The 25,778-nt window shown below is 35.8% G+C and overlaps 1 protein-coding gene and 1 long non-coding RNA gene across 2 annotated transcripts in view; one reads left to right on the forward strand and one right to left on the reverse strand.

The window, feature by feature from the left end:
* Window positions 1-25,778, reverse strand: part of LOC136025409 (phosphoinositide 3-kinase regulatory subunit 4-like) — a 419,187-nt gene that overhangs the window by 109,178 nt on the left and 284,231 nt on the right. The window lies entirely within an intron of this gene.
* On the forward strand, window positions 2,438-24,394 carry LOC136025406 (uncharacterized). Its single transcript, XR_010617085.1, has 3 exons — window positions 2,438-2,528; window positions 15,505-15,669; window positions 24,282-24,394. It is a non-coding gene; the product is annotated as an uncharacterized LOC136025406 (long non-coding RNA).

Here is a 25,778-nt window from a genome sequence, read left to right on the forward strand (position 1 = left end):
AAGTCGCAGTTTGGTGATATAAAAAGATATCTCCTTTGTTTTCTCTACTGATATTTATCTTATACCGTGATATCTTACCATAATACCGAATTAATTGCCTCCTCCGGTGAAGCAGCCTCAAATGCCCATATAAATGATAGTTGAATGAAGATCCCCGGTATAAGGTATAACTCTCGTTAGTAACAATTTATTTAGTGCATATGTAAAAATGAGAAATAGTACAACACAAAATACGTAGGTTGCCTCTGGAATAAGCCCCTCCCCCTTGTGTGTGTGTTTTTACTTATACATATAATATATAATATATATATATATATATATATATATATATATATATATATATATATATATATATATATATATATATATATATATATATATATATTATGCATATATATGTATAAAATGTATATGTAAAATATTATATAAAATATATTTTCATATGCCTATATTATATTTATATTATATATTACACATTAAATCTATGTAATTAAAAACTGTTTGTTACATAAAACAATAAACAAACAGAAAACATAGGGAGGTTGAAGGAATGAACAAAATTCAATTCTTTTGAAGGTTTCGGTTACTATTGAACCACATCGATCCTTACTTAGGGTTTGTTACTACGAACGGTTCGCTATACATTCAGATTGATATTTGCAAACATTATTTGAACTATTTGAATTAGTAATTGTTGTAAACAGAAATTATTACATATATAAGGGAGTCTTCGTTAGAGTTTGACTCTTTATTCCAACTATTTAGGAATGACTAACGAAACACAAGGGCCGTTTAATTAAAATTTGAATTATTTGAATTAGTAATTGTTGTAAACAGAAATTATTACATATATAAGGGGGTTTTCGTTAGAGTTTGACTCTTTATTCCAACTATATAGGAATGACTAATGAAACACAAGGGCCGTTTAATTAAAATAATAATCTTAATTAAAATTTTGAAAAAAAGCTTTAGCATAAAGATCGAAGTGAAGAGCTGTTTCTTTTGAGTTTAAATGATGCTCTTTAATTTCAGTTGAAAACTTTTTACTTTTTTATTCACTTTCTTATCGTTTTTTTTATTAATGCAGGCCAATCCAGCTCCCCCTCAAATTGAAAATTCCCTTCCCCCACGCAAAACTCCTCCACGGAAAGATCCTCCTATATAACGCCTCCTCCAGAAAATCTCCCTGTAAAATATATGTATACACCCCAATAGCCAATACTATATGTAAAAATGGGCAAAGTTCATAACTTGGAGCCCTTCCCCTGGAAGCTGTGACGGATCAAGTCATCGTAAAAGACATATTTGTTAAACCTCTTGGCTATGCTGAACAAAATGGCAGTCTCAATTTTGATAAGATGACATTGGAGAAAATGGGACGTGGGAGGGAGGATAAATATTGTTGGTCACTTAAAAAAGGCACTCCTCTTTCGGAATCCTCTTTTGATCTTCTAGGATTACTGCTCGATACAATTACCCATGGGAAGAACAAGCAAGCAAACAAACAAATAAACACGCATCTGTGATCTGGCTTCTGGAAAAAAAACTGAATTCCACATTTTTGTATAAGAGCTTAACACCCCTACAGTAGGCTTCTCAGATATGCTGAATCTATGGGTGCTATTTTCATTCATGTCACTTAATTTTTAAGTGTACCCTTTTTTTTTTAACAATTAAGCAAGTTTTCTCAGGCTCGTAACTTTTGATGGGTGGTATTAAACTTGGTGAAATTTATATATTTTGAATAAGGACAAAAATTCAATTCTTTTGAAGGTTTTGCTTGCTACTGAAACGCATCACTCCTTAATTACAGTTCGTTACCGCGAACTGTTTGCTTAATTACACTGAACTGTTTGTTTACTTACGTTGACACTTACTTACAGTTCGTTACCACGAATTGTTTGATATACATTTAGATTGATATTTGCAGATATTATTATAATAATAGTGCTAGATTTGTTCAACACGAATTATTTTACGTTAAACAAAATACGAAAAGTTTTATTGTAACTCATTACTTTTAGTTAAAAAAAACTTTTTTTTTTATTTAGTTTTATATAGGACCTTAACACCTCTACTGTAGGGTTCTCAGATATGCTGAATCTAAGGGTGCAATTTTAACTAAGGTCACTCGGTTTTAAAGGGTCCCACCTTTTTTTCAGCAATTAATTGCTCAGACTTGTAACTTTTGATGTGTGGTAATGAACTTGGTGAAATTTATATATTTTGAATAAGGACCAAAATTCAGTTCTTTCGAAGTTTTACTTACTATTGAATAGCATCGCTCCTTACTTACAGTTCGTTACAAAGAACTGTTTGATATATATTCAGGTTGATATTTGCAGACATTAATTCTATAATAGCGCTAGTTTATTCAATACGATAAGGTATCATGATAAATTGTAGAAGTGTTTTATTATTTTTTTTTTGTCCTATTCTTATCTTTCATTCTGTGAAAACAAGTTAGTTCCAATGTGTATTAATTACTTTAAGAGTACAAAATAAGTAGTGATGGTACCAATATAAATGTAAGTTTTTATACAGAAAAACTTATCATTCATTAAATAATGTAATTAGTGAATGAAGCCATAAAACAGTCCATGGTAACAAACTGTAAGTAAGGAGCGAGTCGGTCCAATAGTAGCCAAAACTGTAAAAACAGAGTTTTAATAACGATAGATACATGTAGAAATTCATTTTGCAATGAATGTAATGTAATGAACTCAAGTAAAATTCATTAAGTTTAATGTTACTCATCAAAAGCTACTAGCCTGAAAAATCTCTGTGATTTTGGAAAAAAGGGGGTTTACCCCTAAAAGGGTCAAAATACTTTAAAGAAAATCACATCATCAAATTCAGCGTATCAAAGATTTCAAGTTCCGTCTGCAAAAATGTGGACCTTCGTATTTTTTGTAAGAAAAGAAACCATCACAGATGTGTGTCTTTTTTTTCTAGGGGTGATCATATCGAAACAATGATACTAGAAGATTGGGAGAGAGCTCTTGCAAACAAAAATTAACTGTTATATTGTCCCTTTTAAGTGACCAACAAGATTAGAGAGCAGCTATCCCTCTTTTCACTCCCTATTTTTCCCCAAAGTCATCTGATTAGAATTCTGAGATTTTATTCAACATAGCTGAAAGGTCAAATAAAAATGCCTCTGAGGATCAGATGACCCCCTAGAGTCTCTAGAAAGAGAGCTATAAGTTATGAATTTGGCCATTGTTTACATATAGTTTTATATTATTGGGGTGTATACAGACATTTTTTAGAGGAGGAGGGATTTCTTCACGAAGATCTTCCACGGGGAGAATCTTTTGTCGGGAGGGAAGTTTCTGAAGATGAAATTTCCAGGTGAAATTCTACATGGTGGAGTTTTCCAGAATTCCTCTTTGAAATTCATTTTATTTGTCTTACTTTCTTTTTGCGACTCATTTTCCATGTGGAGATGTTTCGTGGGAATGATGCAAGGACAATTTCCAGACCAGTTGGGATTGCCCAAGAAATTTTTCTGCGTGGGAAGGGATTTTTTGCGATTCTTCATGGGGGACTTATTCACGGGGAAAAGTTTCCAATGAGAAGGAGTGAGGTCTTTAGGGAATACTTCTTCTCGGAGGGGGATAACCGGCATAATTTGAGAAACAATCGGAATGGAGGAGGAGGCAGATTTCCCCAAAATATTCGAAAAATAAAATTAGAAAACAACAAGTTTATTCAACTGAAAATAAGGAGCATCTTCGAAACTTAAAATGAACAAAAATTATTCGTTGTATGAGAGGAATGCCCCCTGCTAAATATATAACTCTTTACGTTAAAGTTTTATTTATTTTCTTAATTCTTTAAGAACGACTTTTGAAACTTAAGAGCCTTTTAATTCGAATAAGATGTTTTTTTTTAATACTAACCAATTTTAGAATATAGAGCAGGGGACAGAGGAAAGTGAGCCCCCCCCCTTAAACTTACAGAATTATTTTTTTAATTTAAGTTTTAATGCTGCTCCTTAGTTTCAGCTGAAAAAACTTGTTGTTTTTTCTAATATAAAGAAATGAACTATTTAAAAATTGCGGTTATTTCAAAATAAAGGGAAATTTTTTCTTCGATATCGAAAAAACGACAGAAGATTTACATCTTCAGTTTAATAATAATGATTTGCAGAATTTTTTCCATGCAAATATCCATGAAAAAAAACAACAAAGAACAAAAAAGTGGAAGAAAAACAAACAAAAAACACCGAGGATAACCTTTAAAGGTTGCTTAGAAGGGTTAGTTTGATTTTCTGGTGGCAAATGATTTAGTTTTTGAACACTGAGGATGACTAGCAGAAGTTTTTGCCAAAATTTCTGATTTGCTTCTGTTATTCGAGGACTGAACAATTTCCTCACTGTTATTTTGTCTTTTTATTTCTTCATTTTTTTTGTTCTTCGTTTTTCCGTAGATCATGCATAGCAAGCGTGATCTCAGAACCTATTTATATAGATGTCATCGGCTCCGAAAGAATGCCAAAAGAATGTTCATCTCCCCCATAAGACTATCTGTCTATTTTTATTCAGTTAGCCAGAGTCATAAGAGGGCAAACTTGACTTTTCTTAAAACCTTATCTTTTCGACAGATATACCAAAGGCTCCCCTGTAGAAAATGTGTTTTTGTATTTCACAGATTGGCAACATGTAAAAACGATAGGTAGATTCTGTGAAAAGAAATATTATCTCTATATCTAATCTAAGTTGGCTATTATGCTGGTAGCTGGTAGTGGTAGTGGTCATCTACTGTTATTACTGTTAATTCATTTCTAAGATTTGTCTCGTTAGTTTGCTGAACCAATCACTCCCCAGATCCCTTGAGCTACGTTTCACAAGCAATTATACCAATCAGCCAAGGCTTTACGTCAGTAATAGTTGGACTGGCTCAGGTTTTACGCCTTCAGTAGTAAGAAAGGCAATAAAAAAACGAGTAAAAATTTTATCTTTTGACAAAAATAATCAAATTCCTGACCAAAACCATCGCTGAGTTGCCCTCGGTGTAACAAAAATAGGAATGAAGCCCAGCAAACACGACAAAAAGACGAACATCAAAGGGAAAAAATTAAAATGACAAGTCAAATCTCCAACTGAACTGTGACAAGATGACTGAATGACAACCCTGGCTATAGGATGAAAATACATATTTTGCTCAAGAATCTATTTTAGAGAAGTCTTGTCGTTTTTGAAGTCTTTTTTTTTGTTTTTTTTTTTGCATTTATGCAATGCAGGTGATTTTTGCATTGTTCATAGCAGTTCTGGCAATAGAGTACTTAATTAAGCTTCATTTAGTCCATTGCAGGTGTTCAAACATTTTTAGCATCCTAGAATCTTATTCTTTGATTATGATTTTTAATCCTTTAAGGAGTAAGAAATTATCCTTTAAGGGGCTCAATTTGGGTGAATAAAAGGATCGAGGATCAACGAAAACAAATTTTGCTGGCAAAAATCAGACTTGATTAAGTCATGCTTGATCAATATTGTGTCAAACTCTTATTTCACTTTTGTGCAGTATTACCCTTTCACAGAAAAAAGAAAGATTTTAACATGGCCCGCAGTTTAATTTTCTTCATACCTGGAAAATATTCTTGGTTACCTTCAACGGCTCACAAATTAAGTTTAAAAAAAAGCATATATGTAAAATGTATGGGTTTCACAACAGAAGTTTGATTTTCATACAGTCCTCAAAAAGCAAAACTCTTGGAGAGGTTAAAAGCTTAGTCAATCTCCAATTGAACTGTGACAAGGTGACTGAGTGAAAACCCTGGATATAGGATGAAAAATGCATCTCTTGTTCAAGAATTCATTTTAGACAAATTTTGTCATTGTTGTTAATTTGACGGTCAAGCGAGCATTTTCACAGTGAGATTTGTAGTAATCCATTCAACAGATTTAAAGCATCAGAATTATCATTAGGTTGCGAAGTAATTGATATACTATCTTATTTTTTTTGTCATCAAAAAGGTACTGCATGTTACGATTTCTTTGCTTAATATCCGGTACCCTTCAAGAAGCACAAACTGGGAGATGATAAGAAAAATTCATTTGCAATAATCAGCGGAGAATCTGGAACCACGGAATGATTTCCCTACGAATGTTCGAAGATTTGACAAGGTCTTGCTGAAGATCATTGGTTATGCTGCTTCTTATATGCCAAATTATATTCTTCGACCACACTGCTTTTCCATTTACGAAAAATTAAGCAGCAAAATAACGGGTTTTTAATTTCGACAAAGCAGTGAACGAAAATAAAAGATAAAAATTGCACTTTAACCAAAAACATAAAAATACTCCGAATATTTCGGCCCCACGTCCGGGAGCCTTTCTCAACGGAAAAAAATTTTTAAACCGACAATTTCAGACTTTTTTAAGACATCAGGAAAAAACCATGACGACTAAAAAACAACGACAAAAAATATATAAACAATAAAATAAATAAAAACAACTCACATTATAAGACAAAACTAGATAGTAATTACGTTCAGCATGGTTGAAAGGTCCAGTAATTATGGTTTTGGGGACGACAAGTCCCCGCAGCCGTCAGGACAAGAGCTTTAAGTTATACTATTTGCCCATTATTAACATATACATGACATATACAAATAGATTATCAGAATTTCTAATGTCCCTTTTAAGAGCACATAATCAAACATGACACATGTACACAATAACATAAAACATATGTTGTACATAATCAGAATTTTTAGTGCCCTTTTTAAGAGTCAAAAGTGATCGGGGAGAAACTAGCCCCCCCCTCCTTTCCTCTACGTCCTCTTTTCCCCAGCTGCATCTGATAGAAATTTGAGATAGAAATTTTGTTGAAACTAGTCCATAAATTATATAATAAGGCCTTTTCGGTTGACACAACACCTCAGAGCCAGGGGGCAAGGATTGTAAGTTATATCCCTAGGGTATATAAGTTTTTTTTATGGAAGGGATGGTTATACAAGCCTTAGAAGAGACTCATTTGATTAGAAATTGAAAGCTGAGTTCTCTTTTAAGAGTCAAAAGTGATAAGGAGGGTAACTAGTCCCTTTTTTCGACGCCCTATTTTCCTCAAAAGTATCTTATCAAAATTGTGAGATATCCAGTTTTTTCAAAATAGTCAAATTACATATAGCAATGCCTCCACGGTTGATACCCCCCTAAGACCCAGGGCTATTCCCTGCAGCATATAAGTTTTAATGGAAGGGATGGTTGTATAGCTTTAGAGGAGGCTCATTTGATTGGAAATTAGAAGTTCTAGTGCCCTTTTTAAGAGTAAAAAGTGATTGGAGGGCAGCCATCCCTCTCCCATCATGCCCTTCATTTTCCAAACCATATCTTGTACAAATAATTGCTCTAAAAGGGATAAATCGTTTTACTACACAGTGAAAAACACTGATAAAAATTATGGATATTTCGATTACATACACATCGACCTGCACATGCAATCACCTGCAGATAAACACTAGTTTGTCTTCTAATCTGCTAAGAAAAGAAAACATTTCAGTTTGGTTTCTAGCCACAGCTCGACTGTGCTCATGCTTTGTCCATTGCCATGAACGCGTCGACTGATGATTTTGCATCAGGAATTATTTCAGTTTCGTTTCTAGCCTATGAAATTAGGGAGATGACTCAAATGTCGGAATAACTGAGTAAAATGGCTTTTCATAGACAGCGCAACGGCACTGCCCAAGTAAAAAGCGATGTGTACACAAAATATTATTTATTTATTCATTTATTTATTTGTTGTTGTTTTTTCTGACCAAGGCACTTCGTATAGGAGTTGTTGTAAAAACTTTGAAAGAAGCTCCTTCGGTTGGGAATTGACACTTTTTGGCCCTTTTTAAGAGTCAAAAGTGATTACAGGCCAATCAACCCCCCCCCCCCAAGAAAAAAAATTGAGATAGCCATTGCGTTCGGCATGGTTGAAAGGTATTGTAATAATGGTTTTGGGGACGACAATTCCCCGCAGCCTTCAGGACAAGGGCTTTAAGTTATACTATTTGATCATTATTAACATATACATGAGATACATAAATACATAATCAGGATTTCCAATGTCGTTTTTAAGAGCACATAATCAAACATGACACATATACATAATAATGTAAACATATGTTGAACATAATCAGAATTTCTAGTGCTCTTTTAAGAGTCCAACATGATCGGAGAGAAACTAGCCTCCACCCCCCCCCCCCCCCACACCCTCTTTTCTCCAAATGCATCTGATAGAAATTTGAGATAGAAATTTTGTTCAAACTAGCCCATAAATTATAAAATAAGGCCTTTGAGGTTGATATAACACCCCAGAGCCAGGGGGCAAGGATTCAAAGTTATACCCCTGGGGGACATAGGGTTTATAAGGAAGAGATGGTCATATAAGCTTTAGAGGAGGCTCATATGATTGGAAATTAAAAGCTGAGTTCTCAGTTAAGAGTCAAAAGTGATAGGACGGCAACTAGTCCCTCTTCCCCAGGCCCTATTTTCCTCAAAAGCATCTGATCGAAGTTTTGACCTATTCATTTTGTTCAAAATAGTCCAAAGAACACATAACAATGTCTTCAGGGTTGATGCACCCCCCCCCCCCAGAGCCCAGAGGTAAGGGTTGTAAGCTATGCCCTGGGGTCATATAAGGTCTTATGGAAGAGTTGCTCCCATAAGCTTTAGAGGAGTCTCATTTGATTGGAAATTTGTAGTTTCAGTCCCTGTTTTAGAGTACAAAGTGATTGGAGCCAGCCGCCTCTGTCCCTGCCCATTATTTCCTTTCAAACAGGGATAAACCTTTTACTAGACAGTGAAAAACAATGATAAAATTCAGGATATTTCGATCACATACATAGCGACCGTCACCAGCAGATTTACACTAGTAAATCTGGTAGTCTGCTAAAAATAAGAAAACATTTCAGTTTGGTTTCTAGCCACGGCTTGGCTGTGCCCATGCTCTGTCCTTTGCCGTAACCGCATATACTGATGCTGATAAATCAAGAGAAAGTATTGTGCTAACAAGCATTTAATGCTCTTATTCATGCCACTATGCTACTCCGTGCAACAAAACGTGGGGTGAATCCTCCGTACATCAGAACCCCTCGAGGCGTATATTCTCATCTTAAATGTCACCTAGTTCTCCATTAAAATGAGCCCCCTCCGGAGTTTTTACGACCATGCTTTCCATGTAAACCTTATATGTCCTCGGGGTATAACTTACAACCTTTGCACTGAGGGCTTTCAGGGGGGGGGGGCTCCTAGTTCTTGCACTAGGAGAATTCATTTTACGGATGAAGGAGAACAAATTGTCAAAGATTGAAATTTTGTGACATCCGTCTGAGGCCAAACAAAAAGCAGGCCGTCCCCAAATGGAGTGGGAAGAGTTTATAAAAAAGGATTTATTGGTTGTTTTAAGTTTGAATTATTGTAGGATTTCACGTCTGCTCTCCAATCCTAGTTCTCCAATCAAATGAGCCCCCTCCGGAGTTTTTACGACCATGCTTTCCATGTAAACCTTATATGTCCTCGGGGTATAACTTACAACCTTTGCACTGAGGGCTTTCAGGGGGGGGGCTCTCATCCTTAAAGACATAATTTCCAGACATTTCAACTACCCTGAACAAAATGGCAATGTCCAAATTTTGATTAGATGTGTTTTGGGAATTAAGGGGGTGTGGGTGTGGGGGCTGGTTGCCCTCCAATCACTTTTGACTATTAAAAGGGGCACTAGCCCTTTCAATTTGCAATCGAACGACCCTTTTTGAAGTTTTTACGACTACAATTCGCCATCTAAAAATTTCTATCAGATGCATTTTGGGAAAATACGAGGTGTTTGGAGAGTATCTACCCTCGGATCACTTTGAATCTTAAAGAGGGTAGTAAAACTTCCGATTACCAGTCCAATGAGCCCCTTAGAATTTCTTATGATAACCCTTTCTATAAAAACCTTATATGCCCCCAGGGCGTAACAACCCTTGCTTTGAGGACTCTGGACGATTGTTATCCTCAAAGACTTAGTTTCCGGACCTTTCAACTGCGTGAACAAAATCACTGTCTCAAAATTTTGATTGGATGTGTTTGGGGAAATGGTGGGCACGGGAGGAGGTTAGTTGCCCTCCAATCACTTTCGACTATTAAAAAGAGCATTAACCCTTTCAATCTCGAATCGAATGAGCCCCTTTCAAAGTTTTTAATACAACTCCTCTGACTCGAAGTGCCGTGATCTAAAATAATAAAAAAAATAATAATAATAATGATAACACATTATGCCCACATCGCTATTTGCTTAAGCACCTCTATTGCGCTGCCTATGAAAAGGTTCTATAATATTATATTCCAACCGTTCATTTGTCATGTGGCTTACGACTGAAAAATTTGCAGTTGTAGGTATTTCTTTTTAAAAAGACCAGGTTCTTGGGTTACTTGTGTCAGCTACAAAAGCAATGCTTCCTTCTTCGCATGAAGAACCAGTTAAGTAATGTGATGGGAATGTATATCATTCTTGTTGTTCAGTTTTGTTGACTCTGTTATACAATTTACATAGTACTTTACACTGGCAAGCATATATTTATGCATTAAACAAGTGTCAGTGAAGCTAAAAAAAGAAGGGAAAATTTGTTGGTAAGTATGAGTTCATGTCACAAGTATGCAGCAAGAGCAGAGACGTTTACTTCCTTCTTCACTTAAGGAACTGGTAAAGCATTGTGGCGGCGACGTACATCGTTGATTTAGTGATCTGCTTAATATCTTCATCTAGCTCACGGTGAATGTTGTGTCTGCCGAACGTAGCTTTTCAATCCCGACAAGACTTAAAAATTGGCAGTGGATATAAATGGAGCCAGTCTGGATTAGCGGCTTAGTTATTTTAGATGTCTATTCTGGAATTCATGTCAGCACTGAAAATGTGAACATTCATCTTCCAAATAGTAGTTCCGGCAACCTCCACTTCAGTTTGCAAACATATATGGTACAAACAAATCTTTTTCTGCACTGTTTTTATTTTATTAATTTTAATAACAAATGAAAACAAAGTTTGCAAGAAAAGTGAGGAGCCGCAAGAAGAGCAGACGTTAAATCCTACAATAATTCAAACTTAAAACAACCAATAAATCCTTTTTTATAAACTCTTCCCACTCCATTTGGGGACGGCCTGCTTTTTGTTTGGCCTCAGACGGATGTCACAAAATTTCAATCTTTGACAATTTGTTCTCCTTCATCCATAAAATGAATTCTCCTTCTGTTCAATCACAACCTTCCTTTCATTATTAATGTAAGGAAAAAAGATTTTCTGACAAAAGTAAAGAGTTAAGTAGAAACTTAAATCTAATATAAATTACAGCTTCGGAGCTTACAAAAACTGTTTAAAAAAAACTGACTCTTGATATTTTCCATGTTCTTTTTATGTTCATCCCAAGAGTGATCGTATCGAGCCAATGGTCCTAGAGCATTGGGGGATAACTCATTCGAACGAAATCTCGAACGAAATCAAAGGTTCTAGTGCCCATTTCAAATGGCCAAAAATATTGAAGTAGAGCTGGCCCCCCTTCCATGCCCATCCCTCCCCAAACCCATTCGATCACAATTTTAAGATAGTCATTTGATTCAGCATATTCGAAAGGTCCAATGGTGATTGTATGATATAGGCCCTACCGCTCAAGTTGTTCATCCATTGACACATTATAGAATCGTTATTTTTCGTAAGTTTCTTTCAGCTTAGCTCGAGGCAAAACAAAGAAAAGTGACAGAATAGATGGAAAATATATAATTTGGGCTATATATTTGCACATTAGGAGGGGGGTTAAAGTATTTGGACAGTTTGAAGTTAGAAAACAATTCTTACTTCATAATATAGAGAATAATTGTACCCAACGAGTTAGGCATGCAAACCCTCTTTACTTTACCCCCCCTCCCTAATGTGTAAATATGTTGTTTCTAAAGTATTATATTTTTATGATATTTAGGTATATTTCATTAGGACTGAGCTTCAGAGAAACATACTAGAAGATTACTCGGTAGGGGCTAAATCATACAATTACCTCCTCAATAACTATGCTTTTGATAAAGACATGACCCTCCATAGTCCCTGAAGAAAGAACTGTGAGTTACGTAATTTGACCATGTTGTCCATATATAGTATTTGTTACTCGGAAATGTACGGACATTTTTCGGGGTAACTTTATGAGAGAAAGAGGGTATTTTCAACAGGATAGTTTTCCGTCAGGAGGAAATTTCCAGGAGAAATGTTACACAGGGGAGGGAATTCCCTGACATAAATCGAGAAAAAAAACACGTCTGAAAAAACGAGTTTTTTCAACTGAAAGTAAAGAGCAACATTAAAACTTAAAATGAACAGAAATAATTCTACTTGCTTAAGTTACACACTCAATTTTTTACTTTTTGTCCTGGTTGTTTAGGAACGATTACTCAAACACAATAGCTCTTGATTTTGAATGAGAAGATATTTTTAAAAGGCCTTACGAATTTAGTATTAAGAACGAGTGTTCAGGTAGGGGCAACCCCTCTAATATATAGAATAATCTCTGTTTGTTTTAAGTTTTTGTGCTGCTCCTTACTTTCAGTTGAAAAAACTTTGTCTTTTAATTTAATTTCTGATTTTTTTTTTGTTTAAATTGCGCCAGGAAACCCCTCTCTCTTTCCAAGGGGGCTGAAAAACTTGTTTTTTATTTAATTTTCAGTTACATTCCACCTCCCCATTAACCCCCCATTTTTAATTTCCAGTTAAATTTCTATTACAAATATGGGAAAACATATGCCACCAAACATTACTTTACACCAAGGTTGATTGGGATACAACGTCACCTTCTGGTAGACAAGCTGGTGGCAAAAGTAGAAAGACCCCAACTTACCCCCTTAGAGGCCGAACTTCCAAAAAGTACAATCACGATATTACCTCGGAATCTCCAACTAATTTGGTTGAGATCAGACGACCCATTTTTGATGACAAAAGACTAGGATCGTTTTTTCTCCTCACAGATGTTGAATTGGTCGAACAAGTTTGGCTGAGATCTGAAAAAACTCCAATTTTAATGAGCTATGTTTAGGGTTTCCACCCCTCATTCTATCCCCCACTGAGCTTATATCTGGTCCTGATGTTCAAACGGCCTGACTGTAGGATAGGGGGGGTATCAAAGAATTTCCACTAAAGGGCTCAGAAATGTTGAAGCTTCTGCACAAATTTAAAGAATCTAGTCTGGCGCAGCATGTTTAATAAATCGGAAGAGTGGGTTCAACAATTTCAAATACTTCAACTTTGACGTAGTTTATTGTCCCTGAAAACCAGTGCCAATATTGTTTTGTTCTGTTTTTAATTCATAACATAGGCTCATTCATTAATCTTTTTTGTTCCTATTAAACAAATCAGGTTCCAAATGCGCACGCCTCTGAATTCAGCCAATAGGCTGGGGAACAAGAATGGCGTCATAGACATACCTCAGCCATTACACAGAATAGGACAGAAGATTCGTATGTTATTTTACAACTAGTTTATGCCTGAGTTTGAATAATAAAACACTTAAAACAAGAAATGCGAGTTTAGATTGAGTTTACTCTTATAATTTGCTTTATTTTTGTAAGCTCATAACTTATGTATTTATTACTTGGGGTAGTCCTACAATTACAATAGGATAATTTGTTACATACCTAAGTTTTTTATTCGCCTAGAAAATGTTCATCTTCTAGGAAAGGCCTAGGCAGAGATTTTTTTAAATATATACCAAAAACTTATAAAGAAAATAATTTGCCCGAGAGTCACTTCTGACGATGCGAAACCGTATTCTCGAATAATTTGATTAGGATTAGTGAGGGGGCTTCAAATGACCCTGTTCTCCTCACAGTTTTCAAAGGATGTTGACAGCATTGTAGACTCGCTTTGTAATGACTTAAAAAATTGAGACGAACAGACCACAGTGGGCTTGTCCAACAGATGGCCTACAGGTTACCAGGCTAGCACTCATTGCCACCAATTCTTAATTGAGAGAAACTAGGTTGCATCACTATGATTGGTTGTTTTATTTTGTTGTTGTTTTTTAGGGTTGGTGGTGCTGAACCCAAAATTAACCTTGGTGTCCCTCCTTCCCCTGAGATATACAAACTAGCAAATTACTGACCAAATAGCTTTAAAAAATTGGTTAAAGTTATAAAATCCCTCTTAGATGTGTTGTCCAGCCAGGGGCGCAATTTCCCATGGGGCAGGGGGAGGCAACATCCCCTCTATATCCTAGTTTGTTCACAGATACCCCCCTGCTGAAATTTTGTTTCTGGAAAAAAATCTTGTCAAAACTAAGGTAAGACTGCATAGTTCAAGCATCCAGAGAAATAGGTAAATTTTCTTTAGCTTATCTTTGCCTTTGTGGTTGCCTACTATATGGATCATTTTTCATTTTTCACTGTCATTTTGTCTTGATTAGGAGGTAAAGGCTCCAGCTTTGCCCCCTCCCAAGGATTTTGACGGAATTATGCCACTGTGTCCAGCTTTCTCATACTTATTTTAGTAAATATTTCGCAGTTCATATACTTGACTTACCATTAAAGTGATCATACCACTCGATGCCTTTTTTATGTTCTTTACGAATATAATAACCGCTTCTATCGCAAATTCAAATTTGAGCACTTTTTGACCTAATCCAACTAACCGAACTATAAATAATTTCAGCCCTGAGAAAACGTAGTATTATTTTGTCGAAAACGACCGATAACGCATACTTTAATTTAAAATTCGTCATTTTTAAGAGCTCAAAAAAGGCTTAAATTTGAATTTGTGATAGAAACGATTATTATATTTCTAAAGAACATAAAAAAAGGCATCGAGTGGCATGTTCACTTTATTGGTAGTCAATTATATGAACTGCAAAATATTTACCCTGAGTTTTATGAAGGCAAAGTGCTGGTCATCATGTTTCTCTAGAAACAGCTGTAGAGTTCTAGTCACTTGCACTTCAACTAGTCTACTTCGATTGAGCTGGAATTTTTAGTATCTTTTTAAAGTTATTCCAAATGTCGGTTAAGATTTTCTAAGAACTTGCTCCGTTTTCTTAGAATTCCTTGGAGAAGATTTAGTCAGGTTTTAATCCTGCGTAATTAAATCAGTCTTGGGACTTACTGAGGCTTTAATTATTAATGTATGCATAAAAGTAAAAAAAGAACTGACAGTCAATTTATCTTTTGACTTATAACTTGTTCATTTACAGTAATTTTTAAACATATAGGTCTCTGGGCAGTCATTTTAATTATTGTCTTGAACTAATAATTTTATTAACAGTGCGATAATGAATTGATATACTAATTCTTTGAATATAACTCAGTAATTAGGCTACCTTTTAATTTCCACTGTTTCAATGTATAAGGGCTAAAAAGGTATTCAGTTTCATTATAAAAGGTAATCACACATGAATACTGTTTAAAAAAATGTCGTAATAATACATTTTTGGTGATTTTAGACCCACCCCTCCAAGTAAGGGATATATACCTCTGAGATAGTTATGAAAGTTTTTCTTTACAGCTGAGATGAATTTGTCATTTGCTGGATGTGGTTTTATGGGTATTTACCACGTTGGAGTTGCGGCTTGTCTTCGAAAATATGCACCACATCTCCTTCTTGAGCGAATTTAGGGTGCAAGTGCTGGTGCAATGGCAGCTGCATGTCTTTTGTGCGATGTACCTTTAGGTAAGTGCTGAGCTCCATTTTCTTGAATCGCTGAATGATTTCGTGCTGTTATAAAAAAAAAGTGTCCATAGAAGTATTGGATTAATAAGAGTGAGATATTGTTTTTCAATTACCTTGCATTTTGGCGTGCATGCTAATACTTTGGGTGCTTTTTATAATATAGTTTTATAGAAACAAATTGGTTCAGATAAAAAACAAGTAATCAACCACTGCGTTGCCTCCAAAAGTGACCAGGGGGGGGGTACCGACTTTCAGAAATCACTTGCAAAAGGTGGCATGTGTCAAGTGTTGTGGGACTGTGCCACGCGTGACGGAACTGTGGTACACATGGCTCTCCAAGATATACAATGGGTGGTTGAATGTGGTGATTATCTCTTATCAAGAAGCAATGAATGATCTATGTATAGCATAAAAGATTCGCTTCTTTTTTGGTATTCAAGAATGTCTTGTGCTAAATTCTATGTATCCTACTTGGGGGTGCTTACGTGTTATAGCGACCATACCAAAGGAGTGAAGTTAGGTAAATTCCAATGAAATATACCAAAACATGATGAAAATATAATACTTTAGTAACAAAATAAAGGAAAATATAACTGAGAATTATGAAAAAGCAGGCCGCCCAGAACACATATCAAATACTTAACCTAACCACCTCTATATATGAAATATCTAATTAAAACATACCCGCAATTAGTTTCTCTTGGTCAGGCTAAGCTGATAATTTCTGAGTGGACACAGAAAACTGGTTTCATTAATGATCAGGAAGAAAGTGTGGTCGCTATAACACGTAAGTACTGCTTGGGTTTTAGGAGGGTGGGGGGAGCTTCAAACTGGCTATGTGCCAAAAATGTAGAAACATTGCAAAATTGTTTCATATTTTGAAAATTGTTACTTGTGGGAAGAAAAATAATCTTAAAATCTCAGCCCGGAAACCTAAAACGAGTGAATATAAAACTAGATTAGTATTGAATCAACATTTTAGCCGAGAAGACAAAAATATGTAAAAACTGCTTTTTCCTAATAAAATAGTTCTGCTGAGTCTGCTGATTTATTAAATTTGGTATAGTTGACAAGGTAATTTGTATTTAATTTTTAACATGCCTTATAAAAATGGTATACCATAGGCCTGGGGCCATTGCTGTGATAGCTATAATCCTTTAGCCCTTATAACGTAATGCAATGCAGATAATTCATAAAAAAAATATCCGCCATATTCAGCCATTATTTCTTCTCTATCGAATCCGTCAATTGTTGGTCAAGCTATCACTTTTACTTGTAACTTCGACTAGACCTTCTATTTCTTCTTCCATCATTCTTTGTGTTAATACCCTTAACCCCTTCCAAGGAGTTACATTCAACGTGGGTTTTGTGTACATTAAAAGTAGGACCAGAGATCCGACTTATGTTAGATACAGGTTCCGGTGTAAAGGGGTAGTTTACAGTGTAAGTGTCAGGGACGCTTATTTGCGAAAATGCGACAAATCGTGAGACTTGTCTCTAGAGTGTTCTACATTTCTAATCTATACTATAAGTATCTCTTTTGTCAGCCTACACAAACTGGGGACGGAGCCTCCTGTCAACCTAGAAACAACTGATTTGATTTGACTCATGATTAGAAAGTTTTTAATTCATCTTAGTTTATGAAATTTATAATTTTTATGGTTTTTTTTCTTGTCGCTGCAAAACAAGCTCAGAACATTTAATTTTAATTTCATCAAATGTGTCTAAAACAGAAGCAAACCTGATAAATTTCTATCTGTCATTTGTTCTATACCCGTCACTTGTTTTATATTATTCCATAAAATGTAACTTGAGTATATGCTGTGTCAGTCGACATAACCTGGGTTTGGGGCCTCTTGTCACCCTAAAATACGGCCAAATTAATTTGACTAGTGATTAGAAAGGTTTCGATATATTTTATTGCATCAATTCTACAATTTTTATCGCTTTTTTCCTTTGTTCCTGCAGATAAAGCTGTAAAAATTATGGCCTTTTATTTGAATAAGGGCTAGAAACCCAAGTCACCCAGAATAGAAAGGTGAGTTAGAATGTTACATCCTTCCTCCTTTCCAAACTAGATGACTGGTACAAAACTTTCATAAAATTTGACCATTTACATTAAACTAACTAAACAAGGGTTCTTCCATATGGCACTACACTTATAAGTTAACTACTTATTCACAACTTATTTGTCACTTACTACACATAGTTTAGGGAATTTCTCACATGTCAAGTCTCTGTATCGGCTTCACAAGCCGGCTACTACGGGTTATGTATGGGGAGTTTCGGGGTTCTTCTTGGGTTGGGCGAACGGTGCTTGGTGCTGGAAGGAGTGTGTGGAGTGCTGAGCTACACTCGAAATTTATAGGCTGGGGAAGGGTCTCTATCGGTGTTACAGGTGGGACGGGGGCTATTGATGATGGGCTTATAGGTGCAGGTGAAGTTTCGGCTTCAGGGCTGTCCTCATCATGGTCTGCAAGGTCTGGTGATTGAGGTTGCTGGTTCAGTGTTTTTATGTGTCGCCTGTTGTGTCGGTAAGTTCTTCCATCAGTTGTTTCAATTATGTACGATCTTGGGTTTACAGCTACTTTTTTAACGTTTCCGGCTTGCCAAAGTTTCCCATGAATTTGAGCTCGGACCGTTTGACCAATTCGCAAAGGTTTTAGTTCCTTTGACTGTCTGTCATGATATTTGCTTTGGCGTGACTGTTGTTTTATCCGATTTTGTCGAAATCGCTTATGGTGAATGGTTTTTGGTGTGAGAAGTTGTTTAGTGCAGGGAGCGACTGACCTTAGGTTTCTGCTCATCAACAGTTGTGCTGGGGATGCTAGACCATCAAACGGGGTGTTTCTGTGCTCCAGCAACGCTAAGTTAAAGTCATGTCCTGCAATATCTGTTTTTATAAGCATATCTTTGGCTGTTTGCACTGTTCTTTCTGCTAGTCCGTTTGACTGAGGGAAGTTCGGGGATGATGTGGTTTGAGAGATTTCCCAATGATCAATGAACTTCTGGAATAGCATGGATGTGAACTGGGGGTCGTTGTCGGTTATGAGGGTACGAGGGATTCCGTAGCGTGCGAAATCTGGGTTAAGACGGGATACTATGTGATGCGAATTTGTATTTTCTCCCGATATATCGATTTCAAAAAAGTGACTGTAATAGTCAACAGTAATGATGTAGTATTTTCCGTTCTTGTAGAAAAGATCGCACCCGACCTTCTTCAATGGTAGATGAGGTATGCTGTGTGGCATTAAGGGCTGTTTTTGGTTGGAATTTTGGTTAATGAAGCATGCAGGGCAGTGTTTGATGAATTCTTCAATATCTTTCGTCCTTCTAGGCCAAAAACTATTACACGGGCTCGTTGCTTGGTTTTTTCGATACCCAAATGTGACGAATGGATGCAGCTAAGAATTTCTTTCCGTGAATTTCTTGGAATGACCAAGCTATCTCCTTTCATTATGATCTCGTCTACAACTGTTAGTTCATGCCTGATGTTCCAGAATGGGGTGAGCGTTACAGGGAGGTTTCTTCTGCAAGATGGCCAACCTTTTTGGATTGCTTGGGCAAGCTCAGCTAACTGGGGGTCGGATTTTGTCTCTTGTTTCAGTCTCTCGAGTCAGGCATTGCTGCTTGGTAGAAGAGATATGATGAAGTGAATGTATGATTCTATTTCTTTTTCCATTTTCTTATCTTCTTCGGGAAGGTTTAGCCGTGACAGCGCATCAGCGACGGGAATTTCCATGCCGGGGCGAAATGCTATTGTGAGATCGTATGGTTGAATCCTTAAAAGCATCCTCTGCAGTCTTGGTGATGACTTTGATATTGGGCTATTTATGGACTACTTGCAGGGGTTTGTGGTCACAGACGACCTTGAAATTTTGGCCGTAGAGATACTGGTGGAAATGTATGCAGCCGAAAAGGATAGTATAAAGTTCCTTCTCTATTTGCGAGTAGTTCTGCTCGGCAGAGTCTAGTGAGCGTGATGCAAAGAAGATTGGCTTTCCATTTTGGCTGAGGGTGGAACCGAGGCCAAATTTTAAAGCGTCGACTTGTAGCTCAACGTTGCCTTATTTTCGAAAAAAGGGGGAAAAACTCCCTAAATTCATAGAGTGCTAATGAAAATCACACCAACAGATTCAGCGTATCAGAGAACCAGACTGTAGGGGTTTCAAACGCCTATCTGTAAAAAGTATGGAATTTGTGTTTTTTGCTAGAAGAAAGATCAGTAATGTGTGTTTATTTGTTGTTGTTTTTCAGGGCTGATCTTATCGACCCACTGGTCCTAGAATATCGCGAGAAGGCTCAATCGAAAGAAAATTAAAAGTTCCAATGCCCTTTTAAGTGACCCAGAAAATTGTGAGGACAACTAGGTCCCCTCCTCCACTCATTTTTACCAGAAGTTACCTGATCAAATTTTGAGATGCCCATTTTGTTCAGCATACACTAAAAATGTAATAACTATGTTTTTGAGGGTGACGAAATCACCCCCAATCCCTGGGGGAATGGCTGCAAGTTATGAGCTTTGCCCACTGTTTACATATAGCATTGGTTATCGGGAAGTTTGCTGACGTTTTCAGATGGTATTCTTTTGTGGGGGGTTGGGGGAAAGGGGTTACGTGGGAGGATCTTTCAATGGAGGAAGGGAATTTTTTACGAGTGAGGCACCGGATTTTCCAGCATTATTTAAAAACGATCAGAAAATAATAAAAAAAAAGTTTTTTTCAGCTGAAAGTAAGGAGCAATAAATTTAAAAAGAACAAAAGTTATTACGTGTATGAGAGGGGTTGGCCCCTAATCAAAAAGGTTTTTTCATTATTTTTAAAAGAGGTATTTATTCTAATAAAATGGCCTTTGGGATTTAGGGGTCATTCGCAAAGAATACGAACATAATTTAAACTTAAGTGTAAAGAGCAAGGCATTGAATAGGGAGCGAACCCCCTTATTATATAATAATTTCTGTTCGTTAAGTTTTAATGTTGCTCCTTATTTTCAGTTGAAAAAAAATGTATTATTTAATTCTTAATTAGGACAATGTTCAAATAGTCAATTTCAAACCTTCGATATACAAATTAGTCAATATCTATTTGTGTTACTCAGTTTTGGTCTGGTTCAATTTGCTAATTGTTTAATTCAATTCGTTCAATTTCAAGTCATTAAATATTGAATTCGGCTAATAGTTAAGTTCAAATTATCTAATGTTTCATTATCCTTAATGACGATTAGTTCTAGTAGTATTGGTACTGAATTTAATTTTAGATCTTCAAATGCTAATTCTAATGCTTGAGTATTCAAATTAGTCTATAACTATTTTCCTGATTCAGTTTTAAATAAGCTAATTATCTAGATAAGTTTAATTTTAAACGCTGAAATGTTCAAATTGGCGAATAGCTAATTACCTATTTCAGATTACCTAATAATTAACCAGTATTCTTGATTATGACGAATTTTGACGAATTATGAAGAAACTGTAACCCAATGATTTTTCTGAACATTCTTTTACATCTAATTTAATTTATTATTTTTCTTTTTAGATTATTAAAAAAAAAGATATCAAAATAAGCATGGCCGTGTCTTAAAGATTTGACTATTAGGATTTATTTTGTAACGATTCGTCCTTGCAAAACCTTATAATTAACTTTATGAGTTTAAAAATAAAACAGGTCCAAATATGAGTTTAAACTTAATGGGTTAATTAATTTAACTAGGAGTAAGAGAGGAAACTGAAGTTAATCTCTGAGAAAAACAGCCAACACCACCTATCCAGCTTTTTATATTATTCTGGTTTCTCTGCCTATTTTCATTTAACTTAATGCCCTCTACCTTGGACATCATGGGGGTTGCAGTACCTTTTGAGAGCAGATGTTGTGTGTCTTGTAGTTTTACAGTGGAGTATGATTGGTAACTATGACCGTTTCTTTGTTAGATTTTGCCCCATTATGAGGTTCTAAGAGAGAGCGTCTTGCTAAGATTCCCTTTCTGCCCGAATTAGGACTAATTGGTATCTCTCTGAAATTAGTGAAACTCATGAAACTCATCAGTATGTTTTGCAAGTGAACAATTTGGGTTGCATTATAGATTTTCAATGCAGGAAAGAAACGTGCTCTGGGATGAAGGAATCAAGCTCCCTTAAAAAACTGATTGTTTCTGTGAGACCTCGTAGCAATATTTGAGATTTTGCTGGGTTTTTTTTTGTCACAAGAATAGGTGTTTAGCCGCAGTAAATAGATTGAAACCAAGGTTATGCATTCTTATTAAATAAGGATTTCAGCAGGGTTGCGTTCAATCCCCATTAATGTGTATAATTTTGAAGGACTTTTCCTAAGGAACACGGCAAAGGCTGTGGGAGAGCATGAAACCAAATGAACTTTGAAACTCTCCTAGACTTATATCAATAATAATAATATCTGCAGGAATACACTGCAAGGCCGACGCAAGGACCTTAGTAGTCAAGAAGCGTCGATAATTCTTAAATAATAATAATATTTTATTGTTACCCTCTGTACACAACAAAGATACAACAAAAGGGAACGACAAAAATGAGAAAAAAAACAAAAAGGGCACAGACAAAATCATGCACATTTTTTGACAGATTTAACTTTCAAACACTCATATAACATCCAGTTTCAAATGAAAAATTTGTGTAAGGGTATATGGAATACCTAATTAGTCCATTCACCCCTTTGACTCCACATAAGTACCTTCAGATATAAATAAAAATATCACCCAATCAGCTAACAACGGGTTCTCCTTATGAAATTACTTAAATCTAATGAATTGTTGTGGAAGTGTGAGTACATGAGCTGCCTGTCCCCAGTAGTTTAAGGCCCTAAATGAAAATGTTTGCAAAATGAATCATTTTTGAGTTTCGAGAGTTTATGATGCCAAGATTAAATGAAGATGAAGAAGAGATTTTGAGTAACGAGAAAATTGATTAAGTGAAAATCTTCACTTACCTTGGTTTGTAAAGATAGTAGATGGAGTGAATATGTGAAAAGTAGTATAGCCAAGGCACTGGGTATTTCTTCACAGTCGAAAAATATTTGGAAAAATGGGAAGATAAGTCTGCGAACCACGATTAAAATATTGGAAGCTACAGTGGTGACAGTGGTCAAGCATGATGCTGTCACATGGGCGCTTAGGAAGGCGGAGTAGGATTAGTTAGATGTTTGCCGGAGGAATTGTCTATGGATATTTTTGGGTATCCGTTTCACTGTCTGTATTTCAAACAGTTAACTCAACGACAAATGTGGTTCTGTCCCATCTTCTGGGATGGCCTCAGGTACCTTGGCAACTGCAGTAAATTGTCAGTAATATTTCTGTAAGATAAGTTAGGTTGTTAAGATAGTTGTAACCATTACGACTCATGCCTTTCCGAGTGTTTTCTGATAATTTATTTTTGCATTTTTTCCCGAGAATCAATTCCGCCTTCATAAAATATAATCAGTTCCAGCTATCCAATTTTTCTATATTATTCCGGATTTAATGCCGCGTGCCGTGTAATGCTATGTCCATTTGATTTCCATAGTCGTTTTGGGGAAATAAAACATCTAGAACGGTATGTGCTAAAGAATCCTGCTAATTTTGGTTTATAAAAAAAAAAATAAAAAAAAATACTTATGTGTCTATCCAAAAATCATGCACGGGGCTAAAATATATCAGCCCTTTCAGACCTGTTTCTTTTTCTGCATGTCCTTTATCTGCTTCTTTAATTTGATTTGTATCTACAACTTTTAACTTTTATAAAACACTTGTGAATATCATGCGAAAGATATAAACTAATTGACTTATTCGATTTAGTTTTTACTTTTCTCAGTTATTCCTTTTTATTGAAGACATAGGATTTTCTTAAAATAAAGATATTGTCTATATATATAGAAGCTATAGATATAGATATGAGATGACTGAAAAGCTACGCCATAAAATTCATCCAAATCTGTACTAAGTATAGTGTGTAGGTGGATTCTTCCAAATCATTTGCCCCTAGACCAGGTTTACAGTATGTTTTCAGGCTTTTAATCCAACGGGCTTCACTGCGGATTAATTTATAACAGGTTAGGTAATTTATAACAGGTTAGGTAAGAGTTAGGAGCAGAGGATAACAGTGTCCAAACCAAATCAGCAGGGTTTTCCAATTAGAAAGACAAAGGCAGAAAACGAATTCATTTTTTGAAAGTCGACTGAAATAAGAAAGGAAAACTAATTTTGAACTTACCTAGTAATTGTTTCGGAATCGGAAGGATCCATAAGGATGCATAATTTTTCCAGAGAGTAGAATCTACAAACAATATCTTCTTTTCTGAAAAGTCTTTCTGATTTTCTGATACAGAAGAAACTGTCGATTCAAGAAAGAAACAGAATAGGGCTTGCTACAGCGGATCAAATAAACTTTTTAGCGTAGTGAATTAATTTGTTTTGTAAAACAGATATATCAGAAAGCAGACCTTAATTTTTACTCTAATTCTGCATACAAATTACTGCAACATGAAATTACAAGCCAAAAGGCATTTCACATAAGGCAAAATATAACATCCGTATGCTGTGATGCTTGTTCTTTGCCGAGTGACAATTCCGATTGAAGTACTTACAAGAAAGAAGCTTGTTTTTTTTTTTAGGTTTCATAAGGATCTTCCTCATCTGATGGATATTTTTAAACATGATATCGGTAATACAAGGAAAAATAACGGCTGTGTCGTTTTCCTCACTCTTGTGACAGCAAATATCAGGTAAATCTTCTTTATTTCTGTAGATGGCGAAAATTCATTTCTGTAAAAGGCGGAAATTCGTCTCTACCATCTAAACAGTTTTTTAGATAGACTATTTTCTGTAGATGGCAGACGGGAGGTGGTTATGTCATTTTTTTTTCTCTCTTGCGACAGCAAATATCAGATAAATCATCTATTTTCAGCTATGGCGCAATGCCCCTTTTTGATCAACTTCTGCTGTGGATAGAATTAATTTTTTAAGATGGTTGAGGCATGTGTGCTTGCCCATCACGTAGCTCTTGGATTTTGCTGGTACCCTTTTGATCTGCTTTCTTGTTTCCGTATAAAACAGGCGTACGATTGGAGTCTTGACTTCTGTGTTCAGTTGGCATTTTATGTACGTAACAGAAAGTTATTTTTTGAAACAGTATAAAAAAAATGTGTTTATTGATTGATTCATGAGGTATTTTGTCTGTAATATGTCTAATTGAAACCTGTTATTTTGGAAATTTGACCACGACAAGTGGCATGGTGACATACAGTATTTTAAGAAACCTGTAATAATAATAATAGTTTATTTTTGACCCGCTACAAAAAATCAAAGCGGAGTATCAATAAAAGAAACAAAACAAACACTACACAAAACAGAAAGAACAAGAAATTAAAGCAAATGAGTAAGGCCTCTGGGGGTGGGCAGATACTTATAAGTAGACTGAGATATTCTGCCAGCAAGCTCCGTGAGCTTCGACCCGATATCCGGGAAACTATAAACAGATGTTTGCGTTGTAATCCCTGTCTAGGGATAATGAGAAGGAAATAGAATCGAAAAGATATATTATCATAGGGAGTGCAAAAGCGCTGCCTAAATAGAGAGCATTGTAGGCACAATATATTATGTATTTATTTAGTTGTATTTTTTTTAGATCAGGACACTTCACATAGAAGAAGTTGTCGTAGAAACCTCAAAAGGACTCAATTAGAAATTGAAAGGCAGAGTGCACTTTTTTTATAGTCGAAAGAGAATGGAGGAGAAACACCCCCGTCAAGACTATCATTTCCCCAAACACATCCAATCAAAGTTTTGAGATAGGTATTTTGTTCAGCGTAATTGGAAGGGCCGGAAATTATGTTTTTGAGGATGACACCCCCCCCCCTCTACAAACATCAGGCCAAGATTGTATGTTATGCCCTGGGGTCATATAAGGTTTAGTAGATAGGGTGGTCGTAAATTCCTCAGAGGGGCTCATTGGATTGGTAAACAGAAGTTTTAGCACCCTTTTCAAGAGTCAAAGCGATCAAAAGGCAGCGTAATTGCGGTGCTTAAATAATCAGCTTGTGGTTAATTTTTTTTTCTTTTATATTTTTTGGTTTTTTATCTTTCAGGCAAGGGTACTTCTTACTGAAGGA

The sequence above is a fragment of the Artemia franciscana genome, chromosome 3 (genome assembly GCF_032884065.1).
Source record: "Artemia franciscana chromosome 3, ASM3288406v1, whole genome shotgun sequence".
NCBI lineage: Eukaryota > Metazoa > Arthropoda > Branchiopoda > Anostraca > Artemiidae > Artemia > Artemia franciscana.